Source organism: Phyllostomus discolor, chromosome 12 (genome assembly GCF_004126475.2).
Source record: "Phyllostomus discolor isolate MPI-MPIP mPhyDis1 chromosome 12, mPhyDis1.pri.v3, whole genome shotgun sequence".
NCBI lineage: Eukaryota > Metazoa > Chordata > Mammalia > Chiroptera > Phyllostomidae > Phyllostomus > Phyllostomus discolor.
Window position 1 is genome coordinate 61,020,821 of NC_040914.2, and position 23,279 is coordinate 61,044,099.

The 23,279-nt window shown below is 55.0% G+C and overlaps 1 protein-coding gene and 1 long non-coding RNA gene across 3 annotated transcripts in view; one reads left to right on the plus strand and one right to left on the minus strand.

Moving 5' to 3' along the window:
* SMPD3 (sphingomyelin phosphodiesterase 3) overlaps window positions 1-23,279 on the minus strand; it is a 75,347-nt gene that overhangs the window by 25,148 nt on the left and 26,920 nt on the right. The window contains exon 2 of one of the 2 annotated variants that reach the window (XM_036012056.1): window positions 998-1,061. The gene's annotated coding sequence lies outside the window, so the exon portion shown is untranslated. Of the gene's footprint in view, window positions 1-997; window positions 1,066-23,279 lie in introns of those variants that run through there. The other variant, XM_028502109.2, reaches the window with a different exon arrangement.
* LOC118497507 lies at window positions 1,019-17,470 on the plus strand. The gene is made up of 3 exons (XR_004900031.1): window positions 1,019-1,140; window positions 3,642-3,836; window positions 16,737-17,470. It is a non-coding gene; the product is annotated as an uncharacterized LOC118497507 (long non-coding RNA).

The following is a 23,279-nucleotide window of genomic DNA, read 5'->3' on the forward strand; positions in this document are numbered from 1 at the left end:
CTCTACCGTTTTCGGCAAGGTTGGATACAAACGACACACAAACACATTCGAAATACATAAGTGAACACTGCCAGTACCAAGGCCCCTAGCTCCAGGACAAGTTCCCGGGGAAAAGTAACAAACTCCCACCCCACCTCGCTAGTCCTGGCTGTTTCCACCCTCAATCCCCACAGAACGAGATGCCCACCACTTTTTTCCAGTCCCCTGAGGTGACATGTCTCACCCACGCTCACTGAGGCCTCAGTGAGGACCCCAGTAATCTTCCTCCCTCTGTGCGGGCGACCGGCCTCATCTGCCTCTTTCCTTCTCCTGGCCCATCACTCTCCACCCCAGCCTGGCAACACGGAAAACATTTAGTTTGCCAGTCTTTGACAGAGGAGAGGTCCTTAAAATGGCCTTGCTTTCCTGGCTCCCGGACTGAGGTCCCCACATAGGAGGCTGCTAGTTTCTGCTGTTACTCCTGAGAACAGCCCAGTAGTTTCAATTATTTCTCTGGCATGGAGTCAAGAGTAGAGTTCAAGTTTCTGCTGTGTGTTGCCAAGCTGCCTCCCATCCAAGCCGTATGAGCGTGCCTGTTTCACAGCATCCTTACCAGCTCTGGGTTTTAGCATTAACGTTTTTTAAGGGAGTTTATTGGATAATGAAATCTAGGTCCATTTTCCAGGATATTTAAATTGTATTCCTTCGTTTTTTGTGAGGTGCTGCCTCAATTCTTTTTTATCCACTGAAGGAATGTGTGTTTTCCCCGCCCATGTGGGTCTACCGGATGTACCCCGCCCCCCGCCCGGTAGTCCACGGGAGGGCTGGTTCGCAGTGAGACCACACCGCCCGCCCGATTGCTTAACCCAGAGCTGTGTTTTCAGACTTTTTAACCAAGCAGCAGAGTCTTATCTCAAATAACCTCACAGAGCCCCCTCTGTGTAAAAAACACTAGTAAGTAGCCTATGCGGGAAGGCCGGAGTGCTATCTCCCTCCCCTTCCGGAGCCCCTGTCTTACCAGCGGAAGGGCCGCGGGACCTTCTCCTCCTGCGTGAGGAGGGCGTCACTCTGGAGTCAAGGACCTGAAAGGAGACGATGGCCGGTTTACAAAGGTGCCTGGAACTCAGCCCACGGCAGCACAGCCCAGTACGGGTGACCCAGGTACAATGAATGGCCCAGGGGCCCCACCCCAGCTGCGGGAGGCACTGCCGCACCCTCCCCCGCCCCCTCCGCTGCTGTGCTGTGGACTTAGTACAGCCGGAGCGGGCGGGGATGGAGGTGTGGGTGGCAGCCCTCCGCATGCAGGCGGCCAGGGGGAGGCAGATTCGGAGCCCTGGCCGCCGGGGGGGGGGGGGGGGGGGCCCTGGGGCTGATCGGACAGGTGAAGCTGGCACAATCGGACCTCTCCCGGGAGTTTTTTGTGACCTCATCTTCGCAAAGAGAGCTGGACAAGGGAGAACACTGAGCCCAGGCCCCGGAAGGGGGACAGTGGCTCCCGAGCCCAGGCGGGTGGAATGGGGCAGGAAGCGTGTGGAGAGGAAGAACTAGAAGGATTTCGTAGTGGGTAAGAGGGAAGGAGTAAGCAGGACTGTGGAGGAGAGGCTGGGGGGGGCACTTTGTGAACCCAATGGGGTCTTTGGAGGGACAGTGGCCGGGGGGCGCTCATGTGAGGAGAGGCCTTTGGAAACGATGCTATCAGCTTCCCGCCTCCCTCGCACTTGGACCCCACTGGGTGGGTCTTCATAGGTGTCGGTTCTCTGGCCCGGCCCCACTCTTCCAGCTCCGCTCCTGACCTCAGGCGCTGGCCCTGCCCCCTCTTTTTGGCCCTGTCCCTGACTTCTGACCCAGGCACCCTCTGAGCCTCTGAGTTCACCCTTTGGCCTCAGATAAACAGCCCTGGCTCTTTGTCCAGTCCCAAGTCCAGTTTCAGACGTTCTAGCCGACTCCTTGGCACCTGGCCCCAGCCCTTGGACTCGCGCCCGGGAAATTCAGCTGCCCCCTCCCAACTTCCGGCGCGTGCCCCTTCCAGCGCTCCTTGGCTCCCTGCCTTCCAGAGCCAGCTCTACTGCCAGGACCAAAGTCGCCCACCACGCCCACATCCCAAGTAGGTTGACTGCCACTCCCCAGGACCCCACTGGGTCATCCCCCGTCCTTTACACACACTTTTTTTTTGTAAGTCAGCCAGTTACTCTTTCAGAAAAATCTGAAACTGGAGTCCCGGTCCCTCTGCCCACAAGCCAGAGATGTTTGCGGAAGGGCTGGAGGGAGTGTCTCCTCACTTGGCGAACAGTTGGCGCCCTCTGATTAGGATTCCACATAGAAAAGCTCCAGTGAGGCTTGAGTTCTAGTCAGCTGGATGGCCTGGGGAAGGCTATTTAAGCTGTGGGTTTCAGAGGCCCCTCCTCCGTTGCACTGGGGGTCTCGACAAGGTCTTGAACGGCCCTGGCCAGGACCCAGTGAGCGTGGGTACTCGGTGCTGCCGGATCCCGGCCAGAGAAGGAAGCCAGCGCTCCTAGATCCTTGCTCTGCTTGAAGTGACCTGTGTTCCCCTAAGGGCCCTTGTTTCGGCGTGGGCACCTTGGCTGATTCCGTCTGAGTTAAGCACCTGGCAGGCATCTCTCCCCACCCATAGCTCAGGGGGTCCGAACTGCTGAGCGGCAAGAGGGAAGCTTGCGGTCCTGGCCCCAGAGGAGGCCTTGTCCCCTGCACCTGGGGGACACACCTGCCGAAGTGACGACCTGCAGGAAACCCTGTCCTTTACCCTCTTGCTGGGCTCACCTGATGCCGGACCGCAGGCTGGCAAGCATGTGGAAGTGGGTATGCGAGAGGCAGGCCCCTTCCAAGTCGTCCTGGCCTGTGTGAGACTCTCAGTTCCCCCGCCTCCTCTCAGAGGGGGAGCAGTTCACTCCTCATCTCTCCGTGAGAAGCTTGTCAGAGGGTCTTCGTGCTCAGACATCCCCTGAACTGTTCCCAAAACTGTCCCCCACCAGCTGTATAGCCTCTTTCCTTTCCCAAACTCTTCTGGGGGGAAAAAATCCCCTGTGTGTTTTTTCAAAATAGAATTAAATAACAGGAACTAACTATTTAGGGAGGAGTTCCTGAAGGGAAATGGAATCTCTACAACCTTGAAATTATAGGACCTTTTCTTGTCTCAGAAGAAAAGAAAAACATGTCAGATTGCTGATACTCGGAGCCAGACCTTGTTCTGAGACGTGCTCCCCTCTGTCCTTTCACAAACCACTGCCTTCCTCCCCCGTTGAAAATAAGACCATGTCAAGTCAGGGATCGGAATGGGGATGGGGAAGATCCCATCAGAGCCTCCCTCCGCCAGCCACACACCTCAACGCCCTCCCAGGCGAGCAGAATCAGCTCCCGCCACAACCCAGCTCAGCATCCTCCTTCAAACACACCGGTAGGAGATGGTGGAACAGAAGGACCTTTCATCCCCAGCGAGCGAGGCCACAGCGCTGCTCTCCCAGCTCTGGAAGCTCTCGAGGTGCCTGGGCTCAGGGGAGTCGGGGCCTCCTTCTTAAATAGGCAGTGGGAGTGGGGCAGGGCAGGCCTGAGGGGGCGGGAAATTGGGCTGTTCACCCAGCACAGCGAGGCAGTGTCCATGGAGCCAGCCATGGCTGTAAGCACATGCCTGCTTGCTTGTCCAGCAGGGCCTCAAGCCCACAGGCCCCTAGACCACAGCCCAGCACCTGGGGTGACCCCTGATGGACATGCAGCTCCAAGTGAGACCACGTCCCCAGGTGCACGGAGTGTGGTCCCCGTTCCTGGATGTCTCTGCCTCTGCTGAGACATAGCCCGGGCAGCAGAAACAGCTGTGGGCTCGCACCGACCTGTGCCCCAGACCAGTAAGTGGTGGCTTCAGGCCAGGCATTTCTCCAAGCCTCAGTTTCTAATTTCTTGAAATAAGAATAATAACACTGACTCGATGGGTCCAGACATAATGTTTGCAAAGGGCCTGACGCCTAGGAGGTTGATTTATTTATGCACGTGGTAGTGCTGGGGCCAGGTGCCTTCAGCAAAGTTCAAGCCCAGAGAGTGTCGGTAACACACGCAAAGTCACACAGCCCTCCAGCTGACTGTCAGAGTCAGACTTCAGGCAGACCTGAGAGTAGGTTGGGGTGGCAGAAGTCCCTTACGGTGAGAGTGGGGAGCAGCTGCTGGCCTTGGGGGAAGGTCTCGACTGAACTCTGGTGAAGGAGTTATCTCTAGACCCTCAAAACCAAGGCAAAGAAAGAAGCATGGTTGAACAGGCTTGCTCAGATGGCCTCGGTACATTTGGTTGAGACCCCAGGGGGGCGCAGAAGTACCCCAGAGTAACTGCTAGGGCAACCACCAGCTGCCCCCCAACCCCGCCACTGATGCAGAGCTGGTTTTTCATCTCTGACAACTTTTCTTGCATCATCTCTCTCCTGATGTTTCCCGAGTCACATGCCTCATCCCGTTTATTTCTCCCTCCTGTTTCAGGGATATGAGACCATTTGCCATTTTTCAAATTTGTCGTTTCTACCTCTATTGGTTTTCTTTGTCTGTATTTCCAGTTTGATGTTTTATGTTGTCCTCAACATCACAGAGTTCTTTGTTCTCTTGTTTCAGTAACGCCACCTACTACTTCCTGGTGGTTTTCAATTCTTTTATAGTTTTTCCATTGTTTGTTCTGCTATGCTCCTGTTAGTAATATTTTGGTCATTTATTTAGAGCTGCTTTGAGAGAGGTTCTGAATAACTAAGATCTAGTCCATCTTGTTTCAAAAAAGATTTAAGCCGACTTAAGTTGTGTTCCATGCACAACATAATGAGACTTTTTTTTTTTTTTAAGCAGTGAAAGAAAGGACTGAGAGAAAATAAAGGTAGAAAAAACACAGGCAGCCAAGCAGATCCGCAGAGGGAGTGAGGGGAAGGCCTCTTGATTCCGACGGTGGCCTCGGGTGGCGTCTTACAACCCAGGCTTGTCCTTGTGATGTTTGTTCATGGTGTTGAAATGACCCATTGTTTCAAGTTACAGCTCGAATGGCCACAGCACAGCAGAGAACCCCATGGTATGACTCTCTCTGCAGGCCCCTTCTGTGGGAAACACTTTTCCCCTCCCAGCGGGGATGGAATGGAAAATTAACCGAGGCAGTCGAAGGGAAATACATGTGAGGATAGGTGTGGGCTGGCCGCCTGTAAACAGTGGGACCGTCGCCTCCTGCTCGTCTTCCAGAAGCCAGTATTGATCGAACGACAGATTAGCCGGTGTTTCCTGCTCTCTGAATCAGACAGCTTCCCTGGTTCTCGGTGGCAAGTGTGCGCGGGGGTGGGAGGGAGGCTTCTCCCGGCCCCCTGTTCCCGCAGAACCCCCAGTGGCCTCGTTTCGAGCCTCTGAGGAAACAGTTTTCCGAGTGACAGATTGATGGCTGTATGGGTGGTTACCAAAAAAGAATCTATTTTATTAGCTGTTTGTCTTGCAAAGTGAAATCACTTTTTTAAAAACTTTATCAAACTGTCGTTGTCCCAGGGTTTGAGAACGTGCCCTCTGGCTTTGCAGGAGGATCCACGGAGGATCCCACAGGTCAAGAGCCAGGTCAGGGGCTGGCGGGTGAGCCTGGGATGTGGCACCTCAGACTTAGGCTGTGTCGGGAGGGCACTCAGGGCCAGCCGGGCACCAAAGGGAGGTCACCAAACCTCATCCTTGGGCCTGAATTGTCTTTTTGTGTGTTTGTTTTAATACATCAAGAAAAAAAATCTAGACATTCATACATATGAGAGACTATGTATAAGTAACTTTGCTTTCTGTTTGAGGAGGAAATAGAGAACATTCCATTTATTCAAGCAACCATATTAAGCAATTAAAAGTGTCTGGTGTCATACTGATGGCAGTGAAAGACGAAAACGGGAGGGGATGTTGGGGGTTTCGGGGAGAAGACTGAGAGTGGTATTGGAAGGCCCTGCCCTCCCCGCCCCACCTCCCGCTCTCAGCCTCAGGGCAGAGACTTACCAGAGGTAAGGCCAGTCTTCCCAGCTCTTGGGTCCATTTCTAGTTCCTGCTGCCCCTCTTCCCCGGCCACCACCTCCCCTCAGGCCTCGCTTCCTGCCTGCACGGGTGCATCGGGGCCGGCACTGGAGCCCTCCCATCATGCTCTGAGCCCGAGCCCGAGCCCGATTCCCACCATGAGCAGCTGAGTTCATCCTGCCCTTGTTCAGCATCTCCGGGCTCCCTCTGAGCCCAGAACAAACCCTTCCACCTACCGGGCGAGGGGGCCCTGCCCTCCTCAGCCTCCTGTCTGCCTTTCCCTTCCTCCCACTCTTTCCCCTGACAGCCCCGACCTCAGGCACTCATTCTTCCCGGAACACGCCATGCCCTTTCATGCCTCCATGCCTTTGCCCATGCCGTGCCCTGAGTCTGGGACACCCTTCCTGGTCGGTCCACCTGGCCAGCCGGTCCTCGAGGGCTCAGTTCTACAGCCATCACCCCCCGCCCTTCAATCGCACCCCCCCTGGGCTTTGTACCAGCAGCCTGGAGCCCCCTGAGCACTGTGCACAGAGCCCAGTCCCTGAGAGGCACCCAGGGAACCTCAGCTGAATTAATAAAATGGTTTCTAGCCCAGTCAGAATGTCCGTCATCAAAAGATTCGATTCCCTCTGTGCATACCAGGCAGGTGCTATGAGAAAATCGCTCCCAGCTGTTTGAACTAGTATGTCAACTAAGCTGCTTTGTATAAAGGGAGATACACAAATTGTAGCCTTAATGGTCAGAAGACTTATGTGGATGCACATGTGTGGCGTTAGCCCCCAGAGCTTGCTGAGGTCACCATCTTCATCAACATTTTGGAGGCGTCCGCTGTACTGAGTGTCGCATGCATAACCTCTTATTTAACCCCCTAAACCCACTAGGGAGGCTAGGTATCATTGTTCAGACACTCAGAAAGGGAAACGGAGGCCCAGGGAGGATAAGTAGTCACTGACAGTAGTCACTGTCTTGAGTCACACGGCTAGAGACTCTGGGTAAGACTTACCCACGGCTCCTTCTGCCTAGGGTTTCCCTCCCATGGGGCTTTGCTGCTCGGGAGGCACCTCCAGGCGAGGAAGAGCAGCCGGGGCTCTGGGAAGGCTTGGAGCCAGCCCCACGCCTCTTTGCTGCTGCCCTCCTCTGCCCCGGGGGTGTGAGCTGGATGCTGCCACTGTCTGTCCTGAGCGCCTGCGTGTGAATTGGCCCACAGCTCCTTGGCTTGGACAGAGAACTGATGAGGCTTGAAAGGTGTGAACCAGCAGGAGCCAGGTCCAGCTATTACTGGGGAGCCAGGGGTGTTGGGGAGACCCTCTGGCTGAGCCTCATTGTCTCTCACTGGCTTCTTCAGCCTTGTCCCCACCATCTATTCTCCACACGGAAGCCAGAGTGATCTTTCTGCCCACAAACCTGCGCCCCCTCCCAGCTTAAACACCTCCACTGCTCCCGGGGAAAACCCACCCTCAGTCTGCAACCCTCTCCTTCTCGCCCTTTATGGGCCTCACTCTCCCAGCTCGTACCTCCAGAGCCCTCCTGGCTCCTGGCACAGTCTCCGGTCTCTCTCGGGGCGGGCCTTTCCTGGTGCTGCCCCTTGACACTGTCCCCTCACGCCGTACCACCCACCTTGCTGTACCACCCACCTTGCCCGGCTGGCTGCTCCTCACCTTCAGGCCTCAGCTGAGGATTTTCTTCTTCTGGGAAGCATTGCCGATCTCCCCCTGCATCTGTGTTAGGGCCTCCTTGGGGTTGTGGGGGGCGGGGGGGGTGGCACGCACACCGCTCCCGGCCCTGCCTCAGAGGTGGGCTCGGAGGGCCTGGGACCAGTGTCACCTGTCAAACAGTCCTGGCCACTGGTGTACAGACAAGGCTCTTTGGAATGACAACGGGGAGGAGGAGGATGCCCCACATGCCACCCTTCTCAGGGAGATGCCGAGTCTGGTTCTGGGGTGTTGGGGGCCTCCTGAGGGGAAGGGGACCGTCCTGGAGGTGGGCAGGTGCCCATGGCGGGCCAGCTGTGCCGCGTGGGCCCTGGGGCGAAGCCACAGCTGCAGATGCCGGTTCTCAAGGAGAGCAGGCGGAGGAGAAAGGGGGTCAGGGACAGAACCTTCGGGCTCATTCCATTTTTGGCTTGGCGAGGACAGAGGAGCCAGAAGGAGCACCCGGGAGAAGGTGGAAGAACGCAGAAAAGGTGGCAGAAACATAGCACTGTTTTTATTTAGTTCTCAGGTAATCCTGCTTTTTTTCTTTCTCACTCAGAATAGTTGGGCAAAGAGGGCCATACGTGGCAGTCCATGCAGCGAGGAGAAGGCTGTGTCTTGGAGCGGCTGCCGTGTTCCCCGCTATTTTTACCTCCTGGACACTGCCCCTTTGAGCCCCGGGGAGGGGGCCTGGCCCGCGGTGGCCTGGGGTGGCCCGAGCCGGCGTCTCTGAGGCAGATGCGGCCAGCCCTCACCTCGCCCTCCAGAAAGCTGGTCATTCACTGCTCCCGACCAGAAATAAATTCATCAGACGCACGTTCTCGGGCGATCTCGAGGGTTCCAAACACAAAATTACCCCATAAATCACTTTGGTTTCCTTTCCTCAGTTCAAAGTTGGGGTTTTCTGTTCACATCGGTTACATTCAAATTGGACAGTAATGACTGTTCTTAAAATAGAATGTCCACATAACCAAGTTTAGAAAGAAAAACCACCTAGGAATGAAAAAATGTGGGCACACGCGCAACGCGGCTCCCCCAGCCGCAGAGCCTTTTACGAGCCCCGGCGGGGAGCGCCCGGCGAGCGGGATCGGCGGGCGGCGGAGGCCACCGCGGCGGGCGGCCGGCCGAGTCTGCGGTCGCTTTTCATTCTGTTCCCGGCACCGGGTCAAGGAAGCCTTTGACGTTTGTGGCCAGGAGCTCTGGGGGCGTGCCAGCCTCTAATTACATTTCTGTTTTTAAATATTGATAAACAGCCCTGCTGTTGGTTCAAACGTGTTTTAAACACCGAGCCTGTAGTCGTTGGCTCCGAACAAAGAGAGCGGAGCCCTCCCCGCGCTGCCCCGACGCTCCTTCGCACCGCGGAGGAATGAACTGTCCCTCTGGGCGGGGGAGGGAGGAGGTCACTCCAGGATTCAGGGTCTGGCCTGGCTAGGCTGCAGGCTGAGGCCCTGCTCTCCCCAGACGGGACTTCTGGCCGCTGCGACTGCCAGGGTTCCTCCTCCTTTGGTTCTGGATGGAGGTGCCACTGCCCCGTGGCACATGTGGTTACTGCCTCACTTCACGTGTGGGTGTCAGTCCCTGGTCCCATAGGCTTTGGGTATAAACAGCACAGCACTGGTGTCCTGTGCCCCGCCCCAAACACACACACAGCTGCTACCTGGGATGGAGGGAGGTGGGACTGGAGCAGGGCCATGGGGTCCAGAGGAGCCAAGGGTTATCCATCCCACCTTGGGGACACTGACACGGAAAGACCTTGTAGGCCCAGGCTCCCCCAGAAGCAGCGGATTGCAGCATGGGGGCTGGTGGGGACCCTGTGCCCCTGGTAGAACTTGGAACCCAGTTGGTCGTTTCTCTCCTGGACTGCCCAGTCACCATCCCCAGCATCGCTTCCGCAGTGACCACGTTCAGAATGCGGCACCTCGTTACAGACTGCTGTGTCAGTGATGCCCACGGTACCCTGACCTGGCTCCACGGAGCTGAGGTCATCACACCGCACGGCTCTGCACCACAGCAGTGTGCCTACTCTTGTCTCCACCGTTCTGCAGAAGAGGCAGCTAAGGCCCAGGGAGGCAAATCTTGTAGCCTGAGATTACAGTGGAGGAGCTGGGATTTGAACTCAGGTCCATCTGACTCTGAAACTAGAGCTCTTCTCAACTCGCTCTGCCACAGGGCCTCAGGTCCCACTTCCTGCCTTTGGTCAGTGTCCACTGCAAGGGGCCACCCTCAAACACGTGTGGCAGGGGTGCTGTGGTCCTGGGCAAGGGCCAGAGGCTCTGTAGTGGTGGCAGCAGCCATGGTGCTTGTGACTGAGTCCTGGGTAGCTCTGCTGGGGTGTCCCCTTTAGTTGGGGTACCTTGTTGGCATGACCCATTTAGGCTCTAAATTTAAGAGGTAATTATGGGCCAGCTTAGTGACCATCAGGCCCTTCTGCTACGTCCCAGGAAATGGCCCTAACCCTGTTACATGGTAAATCAGACATAATCAGCCCCTAATTTAATTTGGTGGCTCTGAGTAACATTTATCAAGATACAGACGCTGGTCTGAGGAGTTAGACAACAGTGGTCTTTGGATTAGACTCAGACAAAAATTGACCTGCACTTTCTAACAGTTTAAAGTAAATCAGTGGGAGAGACGAACTTTTTCAGTACCGTACTGTACGTGTGCACGTGCTCTCGCGTCGCAGGCACAGACTGGGGGCATCTTCCGGACCGACCAGGCGCGCCCCTACAGCCTCACCCTGCCGTGGCTGACCTCCAGACCCTGGCAGAGGTGCTCAGGTCCCCGGAACGTGCTCAGATTCCTGGAACACTGCTCTGTCTGGCCTGAACCTGGGAGACTTGGGACCACCCTCACTGCCCCTTCTGTGCCCGGGGGGCGGCAAAACTCTTAGCTGCCACACTCCTGTCTATGACCAGCTCTGAGTGGGAAGACTTTCCCTTCTGGCTGGTGGTTTGGGAGTCACAAAGGCCAAGTAACAATCATATTATTGGGTGATTGTGATTGACCTGTTACTTTTGAATTGGATCAAAATTTCTGTCCGGGTCTCCTTCTCACGGCCCGTCCAGCTGGCCAACGGTGATCCCAGGCCCACACCAGACACTTCTCTGCAGACTCAACACGGCCACGAGGAGCTGACAATGCTCCAGAGAGTCCTTCCCGCCCCAGCTGCCCTCAGCTGTGGAGCCTGCCCTGTCGTCCTTCCTGCACACTCCAGCACCCCTGCACCTAGACCAGGGCTGGCTGGTGACCTTCCTCTGATCCAGAGTACAAAAGGCACATATGGGAGCTGTGTCCAGGTGCTGAGATGGCTCTGGCATGCACAGCTGTCACAATCTGAGGACAAGCTTTGGGCTGGAATCATGGTTCAGTAAGGCATGTCATCTGGGCACCAGCTGCAGGGCACGGCCCACACGGGGTCTGTGGACACTGGCGGTGGAAGGTGTGGGGCGTACCTGCAATGGTCTGATGGCTACACGACACCGTGGGGGCTGTGACTGAGTGTTTAAGGCACTGGCTCATCAGAGCCTTTCCTGACGGGATGCCGGTGTCTCAGCTGGGAATGTTCCCCCCAGCGAGAATGCAGTTCCCCCCGGGAAGTCAGTGTGTGCTGAATTGAGAGCCTTCCAGGAAGACGCTGAGAAGGGCAAAAAACGGCTCATCAGGATGGAGACAAACTCTGCTGATTTGCTGGCGAGGAGACTTTGTTCCAGCCGTGATGATGAGCTAGTCCTGCCTCCCAAGGCTGGAGTGTGGATTTGCAGCCTCTGTATCAGGGCGCAGTACACTAGGCACCAGGCCCCTCCCACCCCAGGGCCTCGGCTTCTGCTGTAAGGTTCTGCCCTCGACCACCCACGTGGCTCACTTCTTTACTTTATTCGGGTCGCTGCTCAGATGTCACCTCCTTGGAAGAGTCTGTATCACCCTGGAGGGAGCAACATCCCCTTCCATCACCCTCTCCCCTTAACCTGTTCCATTTTTCTTTCTGAAGCGTCACCACTTAACACAGTTTGCATTTCTATCTTGTCTTTCTGCCTCCACTAGAAGGCACAGCCCCAGGAAGGCAGGGATTGCGTGTTTGTTCACTTGGGTCTGTGACGCCCAGACGGCACCTGGCTCAGCAGAGACACCGACACCAGTTGGTTGCAGGCTGGAACTGACCTCCCGATAAAGGGAAGTGTCCTGGCCTTGCCACCACCCCCGTCTTCATTCCCGCCTGGAAACCCAGAGACAGAGCCGCTAGCCCGGAGGAGAGGTACTTCTCCGTGTCAAGGAGGCTGGTTTAATCAGTTAAGACCAAACATGAATTCTCAACATCCGGGGATTTTTATTCTTTTCTTCTAACCATTATTCATCATCATGGGATCTGTGACCATTTGGGAAGTGGATTTGGTGTGATTAACTTCTTTCCTAGCCTAATGCTTTACAGGAAACAAAAGTTTGAGGTGAATGGACTTGCTGATGCTCAATTACTTGTGTGACCATTTACCCCAGCTCCTTTCAAAACCAGGGCTGGGCATCGCACCCAGAAGAACACCCCCTCCCATCTTCCTGTAACAGGAGAGAAGGTCCCCCTTCTCTCGTGACAGCACTCACCGAGTGCCTGTGACTGGAGGGGTGACAGGAGTCGGAAGGGCCCGAGCTCTTCAGAAGAGCTGTCTGAAAGCACGTGCACGTCATCCACGGGGGGCACCGGCCCTCCTGGGGAGGCCGCGGCATGGCCAGGCTGGCGGGCAGCATCATAATGCCTTGCCTGGTTTCTCTGTTTTCTCTTCCCGCCCCCCCAGCTCAGCAAACACAGGGTGAGCGTGCAGGGGGTGGGGCAGAAGGAGGGTCTGGTGTGGAACCTGCGGTGCAGCATTGCAGGGGCAAGCCAGAGTCCCTCAGGGAGGGGGTGCCCCTAGACCACCTGCCACGGAGGCCGCCGCCCCCAGAGGCTTTCATGTCCGCAAGCGCATACAGAATCTGGTGTCACAACAGCCTGAAACCCTGTTTCCAAGAATATAACTTAGAAAAGCAAGCTTTCCACAGGAAGTGGAGATGAAAAGGTAGCGGTACTTGACAGGGCCACACCAGCGACTGGGAACACTGTGTGGGAGACCTCATTCTTGGCAACGCCAGGAGCGGGCAGCCCCGAGTTTCCTCTGCCACTCTTGTCACGTGGCCAGACCTCCAGGGCCCCGTGGGCCCGGCTGGGGTGGAGGCTGGCGTTTGGTAACTCTCAGAAAATGGAATTTTCCTCTTCTGCTCACTGGATTTTTAACTTCGGGGATTTATCTTTTGTGGAATCTGTAGCATTTGGGTGAAGACGTGTTTCTAAGGCACTGTGCGTGGGTGGGGACACAGGGTTTCTCTCCCCACGGCAGATGCATGGATGAGGTTCTGGGGTTGCAGCCTCGAGCTGCATGGCTGGTGGCCCTGCATCATCTGCCCCGCTGTCCCAGACCGCACGCTTCTCACAGCCCCGTCGGCGGTGCGGCCGTGTGTCCGGCACCATCCTGTCTGGGAGGCCTTAGGGCCTCTCCTGGCTCACGCCTGGCTACACTCAGAGGAAGACAGCGACTTGGGGTAAAATGTGTGGCCTGAAGGCCCTTTTCCCCTTTCATTAATGTAAGCAAACTCGGCACGGGCCCCAGAGAAACGCCCGCTCACCCACACGATGGCAGCCGCCCCCATCAAGGCACGGCCTTCCCACAAACCCTCACCTCGCCACCCCCCCCTCAGTGGGGGCTCTCCAGAGGCTGAGGTGGACACCTGACCCTCTTCCAGTCCAGCCTCACTCCTGAGAGTAGAAATCCAGAGTCATCCTCGGCTCTCAACCCAAGACTTAATGACAACGGACACGGGGGGAGCACAACCTTTATGCCAGACCCAGTGCCGAGAGCTTTGCCTCACTGCAGCCTCACCCTGAGGCTGGGAGAAGGTCTGAGAGGACCCCAGCGGTCACAGTGCCGGCCCTTGGCCGGCAGCAGAGCGGGGCCCAGAGGCCCCTCGGGTCTGACCCTGCAGCCCGTGCTCGTCGCCATTCTCCCATGGAGCCTGTCGGGTGATTCATCTCTCTCCTCCACTCGGAGACAATGAGGCGTAAACCAGAATAAAAGGGGGCTATTATGATATCACTATTTGCCGTTTATCTAAATTAGTTAATAAATCATGGAGCTGCTTGAAACAATATACATGTCAACCTCCTGAGTATCTAGTTATCGCTTAATGCCATTTGATGGTGCCTCTGGTATAATTAACACTTTTGTCTAGCAAATATGATATTTCTGTGAAGTGGAAAAGTGAACGAGAAAATAAATCTCGCCCACCCTCCTCTTCCTTGGGGACAGGGTAACGGGCCTGTGGCAAGCAGTCAGCGGCGGTGAGACCTTGGGCTGGGAGGGGGGTGAGCAAGCCTCCCCGGCCCTCTCCCTGCCAGGATGGTGCCCAGGGAGTGGGGAAACCCATCGCCACAGTAACAGCAGGCCCCGCTGAGAGATGCTCACCAGCCCCAAATAACTTCGTGCCCATTCATCAGCCTCGGCATAGTTGGGCATATGCCACTGGCATCTCCAGATGTTTGCCTGTATCAGATGTTGATGCGGTTCAGTGTTTTCACTGAGAGCCTCGTAAAAAGCTCTGGCTGGTTGGGGATGCTTATTGTTCATTTTATTTGAGTTCCTTATCATGTGCAAAATGTTCCAGGCACCATTAGGAGACACAAAAGACTCAGAAAACACAGTTTCAGGGGGCGGAAGCTCACCGAAGCGTGGAGGAAACACGGCCACATGGACATTTACAAACATTTGCTGAACACAATCAGCTGGTAGAAATGAAAGGCACTCACAGCAGAACATCAGGGCGTGAGATAGGGGGCGGGGGTGGTGAGCGGGGAGGCTGAGGGTTTAATGCTAGCCGGAGGGAAGCTTCTAAAATCAGATGGGTGTTCCAGGCTATTCGCTCACTAATGTGGTCTTCAGATTAATTCACAGGGAGATGGGGGCTTGGGGGCCAGACATGGATCAAGAAAGATTAAAGGGGACATTTGAAGTATAGGTTGAAGCACGTGATAATTATTACTCGGCCATAAATGTAGCTCGGAAAGATGCATCGATTCACATATAGGTTGCTAAGGGCATTTAAGGGAAAATAAAATATCAGCGACGAGAACGGTTCCCATCAATTTACTAAATTCATGTCTGAGGCAGCACCACAGAAGTGTGCGGAGAACCCCGCTCGTTGGCGTAAATTAAAGAAAGCTATCTTCCTGGGACAAGGACAATTTAAATGATCAATAATCTCTTTTGAAAGAATACTTTGAGTGCACTCCTTTTTAAAATTGACTTCATTTATTATCCCCCTTTTACAAAAATATTTGTGAATGTTTATAACAAAAGATATGACAGTGAGATTATTAAAAGAAAAATGGGAAATTAGAACCTAGTCAGAAAAGAGAATACAATTTTCTAAATGCAACGCTAACCTTACTTCTGTGACCAAACTTTACATTTAGCTCTGAGCTTCCTGTATTCCAAGGTGAAAAGGGAAACATAATTACATAGGTTCAGGTGCTGAAATGGACAAAGTATATCAATTCATGAGTAATTATTTGTGATTTTACAAAAGTCAGGGAGGCAGAGGAATCTTCTGGGGAAATGGGAGAGAGGTTTTTTAGATATTTAGAAAGGAAAAGATAGATTTTGAAATTTTTTTTGTAAGAGGCAAAGCCGGGCAACAGTGGCAGACACACCCACTAAGATCCGGGTGACACTGGGGTGGCCCTGGTCCCATCAGATTATTGCCGAATGAGTCACTTCCATTGGTGAGCAAGCCAAGGCCACAGACCAGGACCCAGGCATTTGGTGTCCTTGGGTGTTCTGTTTCTCTGGTCTGCCCGACGGCCCCGGTACATTTTGCACAAAAAAGGAACTCAGCTGTGGCTCTGTCTCCTCTGGCGTGAGAACTCAGGAGAGTAAGGACACATTCTCAGCGTCCCGGGTGTCTGCCTGCTACCAGTAGTGCTGGATGACAATAGCTCACAAACTAACAACGGGAGAAGTATCCATAAAATGGCAAATACCAGTCGCACCTTAGTGGGGGCATTTTTGGAGCTCTCGATGACAACAGTGAAATCTGCCAGTTTTCTGTCGATGGAGAGTTCTTGGACGGCCCCGCCCTGGGACAGGGGGCAGTTAAGGAATCACTGAATGAATAAGTACAGTTGTGATGTTGAAATTCTTTTTAGAAGGACCCGTCGTGGCCCTTCTGATGGAGTGGGCAGTGTCAGGTGTTACGAGGGCCCTGAAGGTGGTAGGTGGGGCCTGGAGGGGCGTGGGGAGGGAGGGGGGGAGGGAGTGGCCGGCAGTGAGAATGCGGACCTGCCCTCCCAGCATGCTTTGGGGTGGGACTGGAGTAGGCGCCACGCTTTCCCTGCAGGTTTGCAGTTGCCTTTTATCCTCAGCCTCTCGGTGCAGATTCCTGTGCTGCTTGCTCCGGAGATCCCTTGTGCTTCAGTCACTGTTTTGTTAGAACACTCTCTAGCGGGCTCATTTTGGCCCCTGCAGAGAATGCCTTTCCTGAGAAATGGAGCTCTGGGCCCAGGTGGGCAGGGTCTCGGGGAGGCTCCCGAGGTTGGGGGTGCCGGGAGTGGGGTGCATTGAGGGCAGAGGGCCATGAGCCTGACATCGAGCCCCCCGGAGGAGGGGCGTATTTGCAAACAAGACGTCATGTGTCACTGTGGCTAAGGCAGGGCCGCGTGGGTCTCTCCTGTCTGACCCGGGCGGAGTCTGCATTGGAGACAATTAGTTACATCTGCAGTGACAGCAGCGCCGCAGCAGCTCTAATGCCCGGCGAGAGGCTTTGGGTGAGTCAGGTTTCCTCCCTGGGCCTCAGTTTTGTTCCTCTCTGAAGTAGGACTGGGACAGTTTCTTAGTAACACCAGAGCAGGGTGTCCTGAGGGTAAAATGCACACGGTTCTGTCACAGCGCCGGGCTCAGAGCCGCTGATGCGTGTGGTCAGGTTACTGTGCTTCGTGTGGTGCCCTGGACGCTGGAGGACCCACCGGCTCCCTCTCCCTCCTTGACACAGGCCTTACACCCACGGGGGAGGCAGCTGAGCTCAGTTACCCACTCGAACAAGCTTCCCTGACCCTGTGTGAGAAGTGGGGCGTCCGGACAAGTCCTGCCTGTCCCCTGAGGGCTGCTAGGATCAAGTGCCTCGAAGGCTCTGAAGAGGCTTCCAAGCCCCCAACTCAGCTTCGTGGGGAGTGAAGACCCCGCACTCAGGGCCCGCAGCTCAGCGCCCTGTGACCGCTGCCGAGTCCTGCGGGCGATCAGACCGCTGAACACCGAACACACGTAAGGGTTAGGATCAGAAAACTCAACAGATGTCCAGCCTCACCCACCTCCCACGACATAGCTGGGATCCAAAAAGAAGCAGAAAGCACCTCTGAACGGTCAAAGTGAGTGCCGCGACGCCTTCCGCGCCGGCTCGCTCGGTTCCTTTCGCAGGGACCCCCGAGGCCCTCGCTCGGAGCCAACCCGCTTTCACTGAGCACAGGTCCCTGACAAACGGTATAACTTGGGTCCAATGTAAACAAACGCCAAACCCAAGAGGAAATGCATACGGTAAGCGTCTCTGCAAATCTTACATGTGAGAGCGTCGTGGTCGGAAATCGGCCCGGACACACTCCCAATACCCACTCAAGACCGATATTCTGTGATTGCCATATTGTGGATAGGACCCCCTGGTTACGAAGACACGGTGAGATAATACTCCCTTTGTTGCTGAGGAAGGCAGGGCCGCCGGGCTGGGGTGGCTCAGTGGACGACTGAGCACCGGCCTGGGAACGAGGGCTCGCTCTTTCGGTTCCCAGTCAGGGCACATGCCTGGGTGGAGGGCTGAGCCCAAGGTTGCAGCGTGTGAAAGGCAACCACACACCAATGCTCTCTCCCTCTCCTTCTCCCGCCCTCCCCCTCTCTCTAAAATAAGTAAGTAAAATCTCTTTTTAAAAAGTCAGGGCTGTGTATAGTGTATGTCAGGAAGTTGGGCTTTGAGGAATTCCAGCTCTCGAAGAGGGAATGGAGCCATGTTTACTGAGCACCCACGATATACTCACAATCTTAAGTATATTAACCTCCTGGTAACCCTACAAGGAACTATTATCTTTCTGGTTTTATAGGAAAAGAAAAACAGCCTTGGAGAGTTGAAGGGATTTGTCCCAGGTCACACTGCGGAGGCTTGTTCCACGTCACCGCCCCCCCCACCCCCCCCAGTTCCCTGCAGGGCCGTGCCTGTGTGCCAGGCCTGCGCCCCACCACAGGGGGACACTCTGGGCCTGAGCTCAGGTGTGCCCTCAAGGGCAGGGGTGAAGCTCCCACCGATCCACGGGCTCAGTGTGGGCCCCAGGCTCCCGCACTGGCCTTCACAGTTTCGGCAACTCCGGGGGCGGGGGGTGGGGGTACCAGCCCGACTCTGTGACTGAACCCAGGATGCAGCGCCCCTCTCCTTGCGCGCAGACCTTGGGCAGTGCAGGCCTCGCAGCTGGAGGACCAGCAGCTGCGAGAGCCCCATCACGGGGCGGGGGGTAGTTTCGTGAACCCCATCTTCCCGGCGAAGTTGCTCCTGGTGACAGGCTGTTTTTTCTTCTGCAATCGTTAGGAGAAATACACTCATTTCAGTTTATTCAAAACCGTGGAAAATCATTGAGGTTTTCCCTGTGTAAAGGTCAAACTATACAAAAGTAAGTGGACTCATAGAAATCCAGACTAGTCATCAAATTATGGCACTGTGTTATAATGGATCCAAAAAAGGGTTTATTCCTTCGTTGGAAACAGCTCGTAATAATCCCCTCTATTCCTCCTAACGTGAGTTACATTCCTGTTCTTAGCTTCAAGGACACGAAGGAAGCGACTTTCCCTGGGCAGCCCTGTGCACACAGGGTCCTGGGTTGGAATCTCTGAGCCAAGTGTGAAACTGGAGCGCATGTCCTCACCTTCCCAGGCCCCCGTTCCCTAACCTGCAAAGTGGGGAGACCCCTCTGTCTCCCAGCCGAGGAACCCCGCCCTCCACCCTGTCCATGACTTCCACTGGAGAGGAGGGCATTAGAGGCTGGGTTTGGCCTGCGGCCAGGCAGACTCGGAGGAGCGCCCGGACTGCAGCCCAGAACTCCCCCACTGCCCTCCCCACTGCCCCCCCCACTGGCCTTCCCCACCTCTGGCCACCCGACTGCTAGGGCCCTGCTGTGCATGGGCTCGGGTGACCCGTGAAGGCCTTGCCGCTGGAAGATAAACAAGTAGCTGTGATGTCCTCATCACGAGGACTTTGAAAGGGTACTTGCTAACTGAACTGCTTTTGTGAGGCTGAGAAAGTAATGGGGGAATGATAGAGGAGTATTTTGAGAACAAGCCCGGACGGTAAAATCCTTGCTCCCCTCTTTATTAGTTAAGAACTTGGAGAAAATCTTTAAGGGTGCTTTGGGAAGATAAGGAACAGCTGGGGCCTCTCTAGTGACTCGAGGCCCCACACCTGCCCAGGTTTGTGCGGCCGGCGCCTGTGGTGCAGGCCCAGCCTGCCTCTCTCCCCTCAGCCAGCCCATGGTGCACAGAGGAGGGGACTTGGGAGACGGAGTCAGGTTTCCTGGTGGCCGTCCCTGGGCCTGGGAGCTGGCATTTGTTTCCTGATTGAGGTCCAAGTAGGAACAGAAGAAATGACAAGTGCAGAAATCTGTCCACCAGGGCACTGGCTCTCGGGGTGGGTCAACAGAGAGGAGCTGAGGGAGGCCGGCAGCAGTGACGTCTCATCTGTGCCCCACAGATGTCACACGGGCTGCAGGGGGGGAAGGGCTCAGAGGCACCAGGGCCGGGTCGGAGGTTGCCTTGGCTACCCAGGGACGTGGTGGCAGGGATGCAGGAGAGGATGACTCTGGTAAAACACGGAGGCTAAGGGAGAGTGGGCCTGGGTACTTGGGTGGATGGTGAGGCCTCAGTGTGAAGTGAGCTGGAGGGGCCGTGATAGGGATTCGGGCATCTGAGGTGAGCCAGAGGTGGGCAGGTAGCAACGGAGGTGGGCCTGTCCCTGAGAGCACGGGGCACGAAAGTGCACAGTCAGGGAGGGAATTGAGCCAAAATAGAAAAGGGGGTGAGGCCAGCCACGTGGACAAGATCCCACGGGGAGAGTGCAGGGTGGGACCCAGGGAAGGGCCAGGAGGAAGCTCCAGGAGTCGCTGACATTCCAGAGTTTGAGAAAACAGATCCACGGAGAAGCCTAAGGAGCCGGCACAGAGGTGAGCGGGAGAGCGTGGCGTCTCGGGGCCGTGAGAGTAGGGTTTTCGGGGTCAGGCTCGCAGCTGGGTTGACCTGCAAGCGGCCGAGAGGGATTCGGGCAGGTCGCAGTGCCGGTGCGCAGGCCGCGGTTTCGGCCCACCCCACAGGTGTGCGGGGGTTTGTTCCCACCCTCGGTGGGAGGTTCCACGTGGGCTTCTTGGGGGACCTGTCTATGGAGAAACTCTCTTACAGCTTAAATTTTCTCTTTGCTGGGGCCTTTTAAATTTAGGTAACCTGAAAAGTGTAACCACAGATACTGTGTTTATATTATTTTAATCTTAATTACTTTAAAAAGTATTCATAGCAGACATTTATTTTAAACATCAGCACGGAGTTCTGTTTTACTATCCTTTCCGAGGGGCGTCCGACCCATGGCCTGTGGGCCTCACGCGGCCCAGGATGGCTGTGAATGCGGCCCGACACAAAATCGTACATTTACTTAAAACACGATGAGATTGTTTTGTGGTTACGTGTCGCAACGTGTTTAATGTGTGGCCAAGACAACTTTTCTTCCAGTGTGGCCAAGAGACGCCGAAAGGTAGGACACGCCTGCTTATTCTCTCCAAACAAAGAGCCTAATTTAAAAGATGTATAAATTACATAGGTAACATGTAGACTCTTGGAGAGTCTACCTCTTCAGCTTTTTCTTCTTCTTCTTTTTTTTTTAGGTCACAGAGATCTGTCGTAGACCATTAGCTATTTAATGTGACATGTTCTGCTTTGCAAAGTAAAAGAGAAAGGGGAACTTCTGGCTCAGATACATGCTCCCCCGACATGTGTCCAACAGCCTGATTTAGTATTAAAGCTCTGAGATGATTGATTAGCCATTAGGGTAGCTATTTAAAGAGTTCATTGCATCAGATTCAAACTGACAACATCTGCGCAGCACAGGCAGCTAGGCGAGGCCAGGCAGAACCAAGTGGAATCTGAATGGAGCTGTGGCCTCTGCCCTCCGTGCGGCTCCCAGACCGGCCCCCCACTGAGAAAAGCAATAAGGTTGCTGTTGCCGCTGCACTGCCTGGTGATCAGGTGCCAGTGGCTTCCTGCTGGGCGCAGGTCAGGGAGGGCACCCTGCTGCGAGCGAAACTCCCCTGGGGCACAGCTCAGAGCCAGACCCTAACCCTGCTCGGTGCCTCTTACCTTCCCATCTGCCCCGTCTCCTGCCAGCCCCTTCCCTTTCCCTCTTGCTGGGGCCTCAGACCCCCAGCCATCCCAGGCCTATACTCCCGTCCCCTCTTCCCTCCAGTCATTGCAGCCACCGAGGCAGGGTCTGCCCCCAGTCCCTCCTGACCTCACCCAGCTGTCACCGACAAATTGCAGTCTAAGTCTTAAGCCCATTGTTGCCTCCTAATCCTGGCCAGTCTCCTCTGAATGGCACCACCCAGCTCGTCCCTCGTCCTGCCTCCTCCATGTGTGCTTAGCAAACAGTTTATCTTGGCAGGTTCACCAGGAAGCAATAATACTGCTAAAGCCAGGCGCTTGATGGACCTTTACTTCTGTGTGTATGTGTGTAGGTAGGTGTGCCTTAGGTGGGTGTTTAAGTCTCCAGGCTGAAGTTATCACTGCCCGTGCTCAGAAGAGCAGAGCTTTCTCTCCTGACACCTTGTGCATCAGAGTGCAGGCAGTGCCATATTCCGGGGCGCTGGCCCTGGGGCCTGTCTCGTCCAAGCCAGGTGTGAGGCCTGTGTCCTTGGAGGACACGACAGGCCCACCAAAGCTCCATGGCTGGGAAGCCCCCACGGGTTTCTGAGTCACTCACACACACGTGCAGCTCCCAAAGGCTCTTCATGATGGCCGCTGTGGTTTCTGCCCAGACCCCGATTTGGGGCTAGCATATCCATCCCCCAGATGCTGTCTCACAGCTGCATCCCGCCCTGGGAACCGCACTCAGCAAGGGAGAACTGCCTCACTCAAGTTAAGTCCCCTCCCAGAGGTTGGCCTGTGGCTAATGTCCGGCTGATGGGGGGGGGGGGGCACTGAGACCAGGCCTCTTAGCCTCCATGTGGGACAGCTCTGAGGGGCCGTCTCGGCTCCCGAGATCCCTGCAGACCACTGAAGCCTCAGGTGCAAACACAATCTGGGTCAGTTTCTCCCTCTTGCTGGTACTGTCTTCTTCGTGACCATTACATCTGCACGCAACTCCGGAACCCAGTCTAAGACAGCTGCCGGGGCTCAGCTGAGCGGAAGGCAGGGCTGACCCACAGCCCTGTGCCCCTGGCAGAGCCTCCCTGGCTATGCTGTGCTGGGGTTGCTGACACGCTGCAATTGTTCTGTTGTTGTGCTCAGGCCTCCCTAGGCGGTTACTTGGGAGGCGTTTGTTTCTGGACTTGAACTTGAGAAAAACTGTGCTTCCTTGGGTCTTTGGTCCTTGTTTGATTTGTGTTTATGCTATCAACACCAACAACTGGGGAAAAGATTGGACTTTCTTTGCCTTGCCCACTGGGAAGCTTGGAGCCCAGTCTGAGGCCCATGTGTTACAAGACATCCTGGTGCCTTCTGAGTGCCCTTAACATACCTTCCTCACTGTGGTTACATGTGTTGTTTTGCCGCATCACACAGCTTCCTCTGAGCTGCCTCAAAGTCTGTTGAATGAGGGGGGATATAAATAAATAGACATATATAGAGAGCAATAGAGGTGTTTTGTCAGACAGACCTAGATGCTGGTTAGCGGTTCTGGGACATTTGCCAAGTCACAGTTTCTCAAAACCATAGTTTCTTCAGCTGAGGAGTGAGTCTCATGCCTGCACCATGGATTATTTGGAAGGTACATGCAATAAGCACATGCCTGGTACATATCGAGTGCTCACTAAATGGTAGACTTCACGGACAGTTTCTTGTAAAGTCATGTTGCTCTGAAGAGCCGACCTTTGCACGGGGTCAGACCTCCACCCTTCCTTCCAGGCCTGTGCTGGCTGCTGGTCAAGATGCATTGCTGGGTTTTGCTTTCTTGTGGGAGAAACCGGCCCGCCCAGGCGCCCATGGTTCGCAGCTCACTGTGTGGACCAGCAGAAGAGATAGTAGAGATGTTCGCCTGTTGTTAATCCAGGCAGGTGGCTACACAGTTAAGACGCCCACAATATAAGTGAGCACCGACTTGGCTGGAGAAAAACTAAAAATAAAATTCTCTATGTAAACTGAGCCTTTATAAAATGAAAAAAAAAAAAAAAGGTTGTAGATGAGAGATTGGTAATGAGTAATTTAACCAAGATGATGTAAATCTAGGCCTTTGAATACTTTAAATATAACAGTCTGATATAAAAAGCATTGCACTAAATTTTTAAAAGCTGAGATCTTTCCTGGGGTGAGA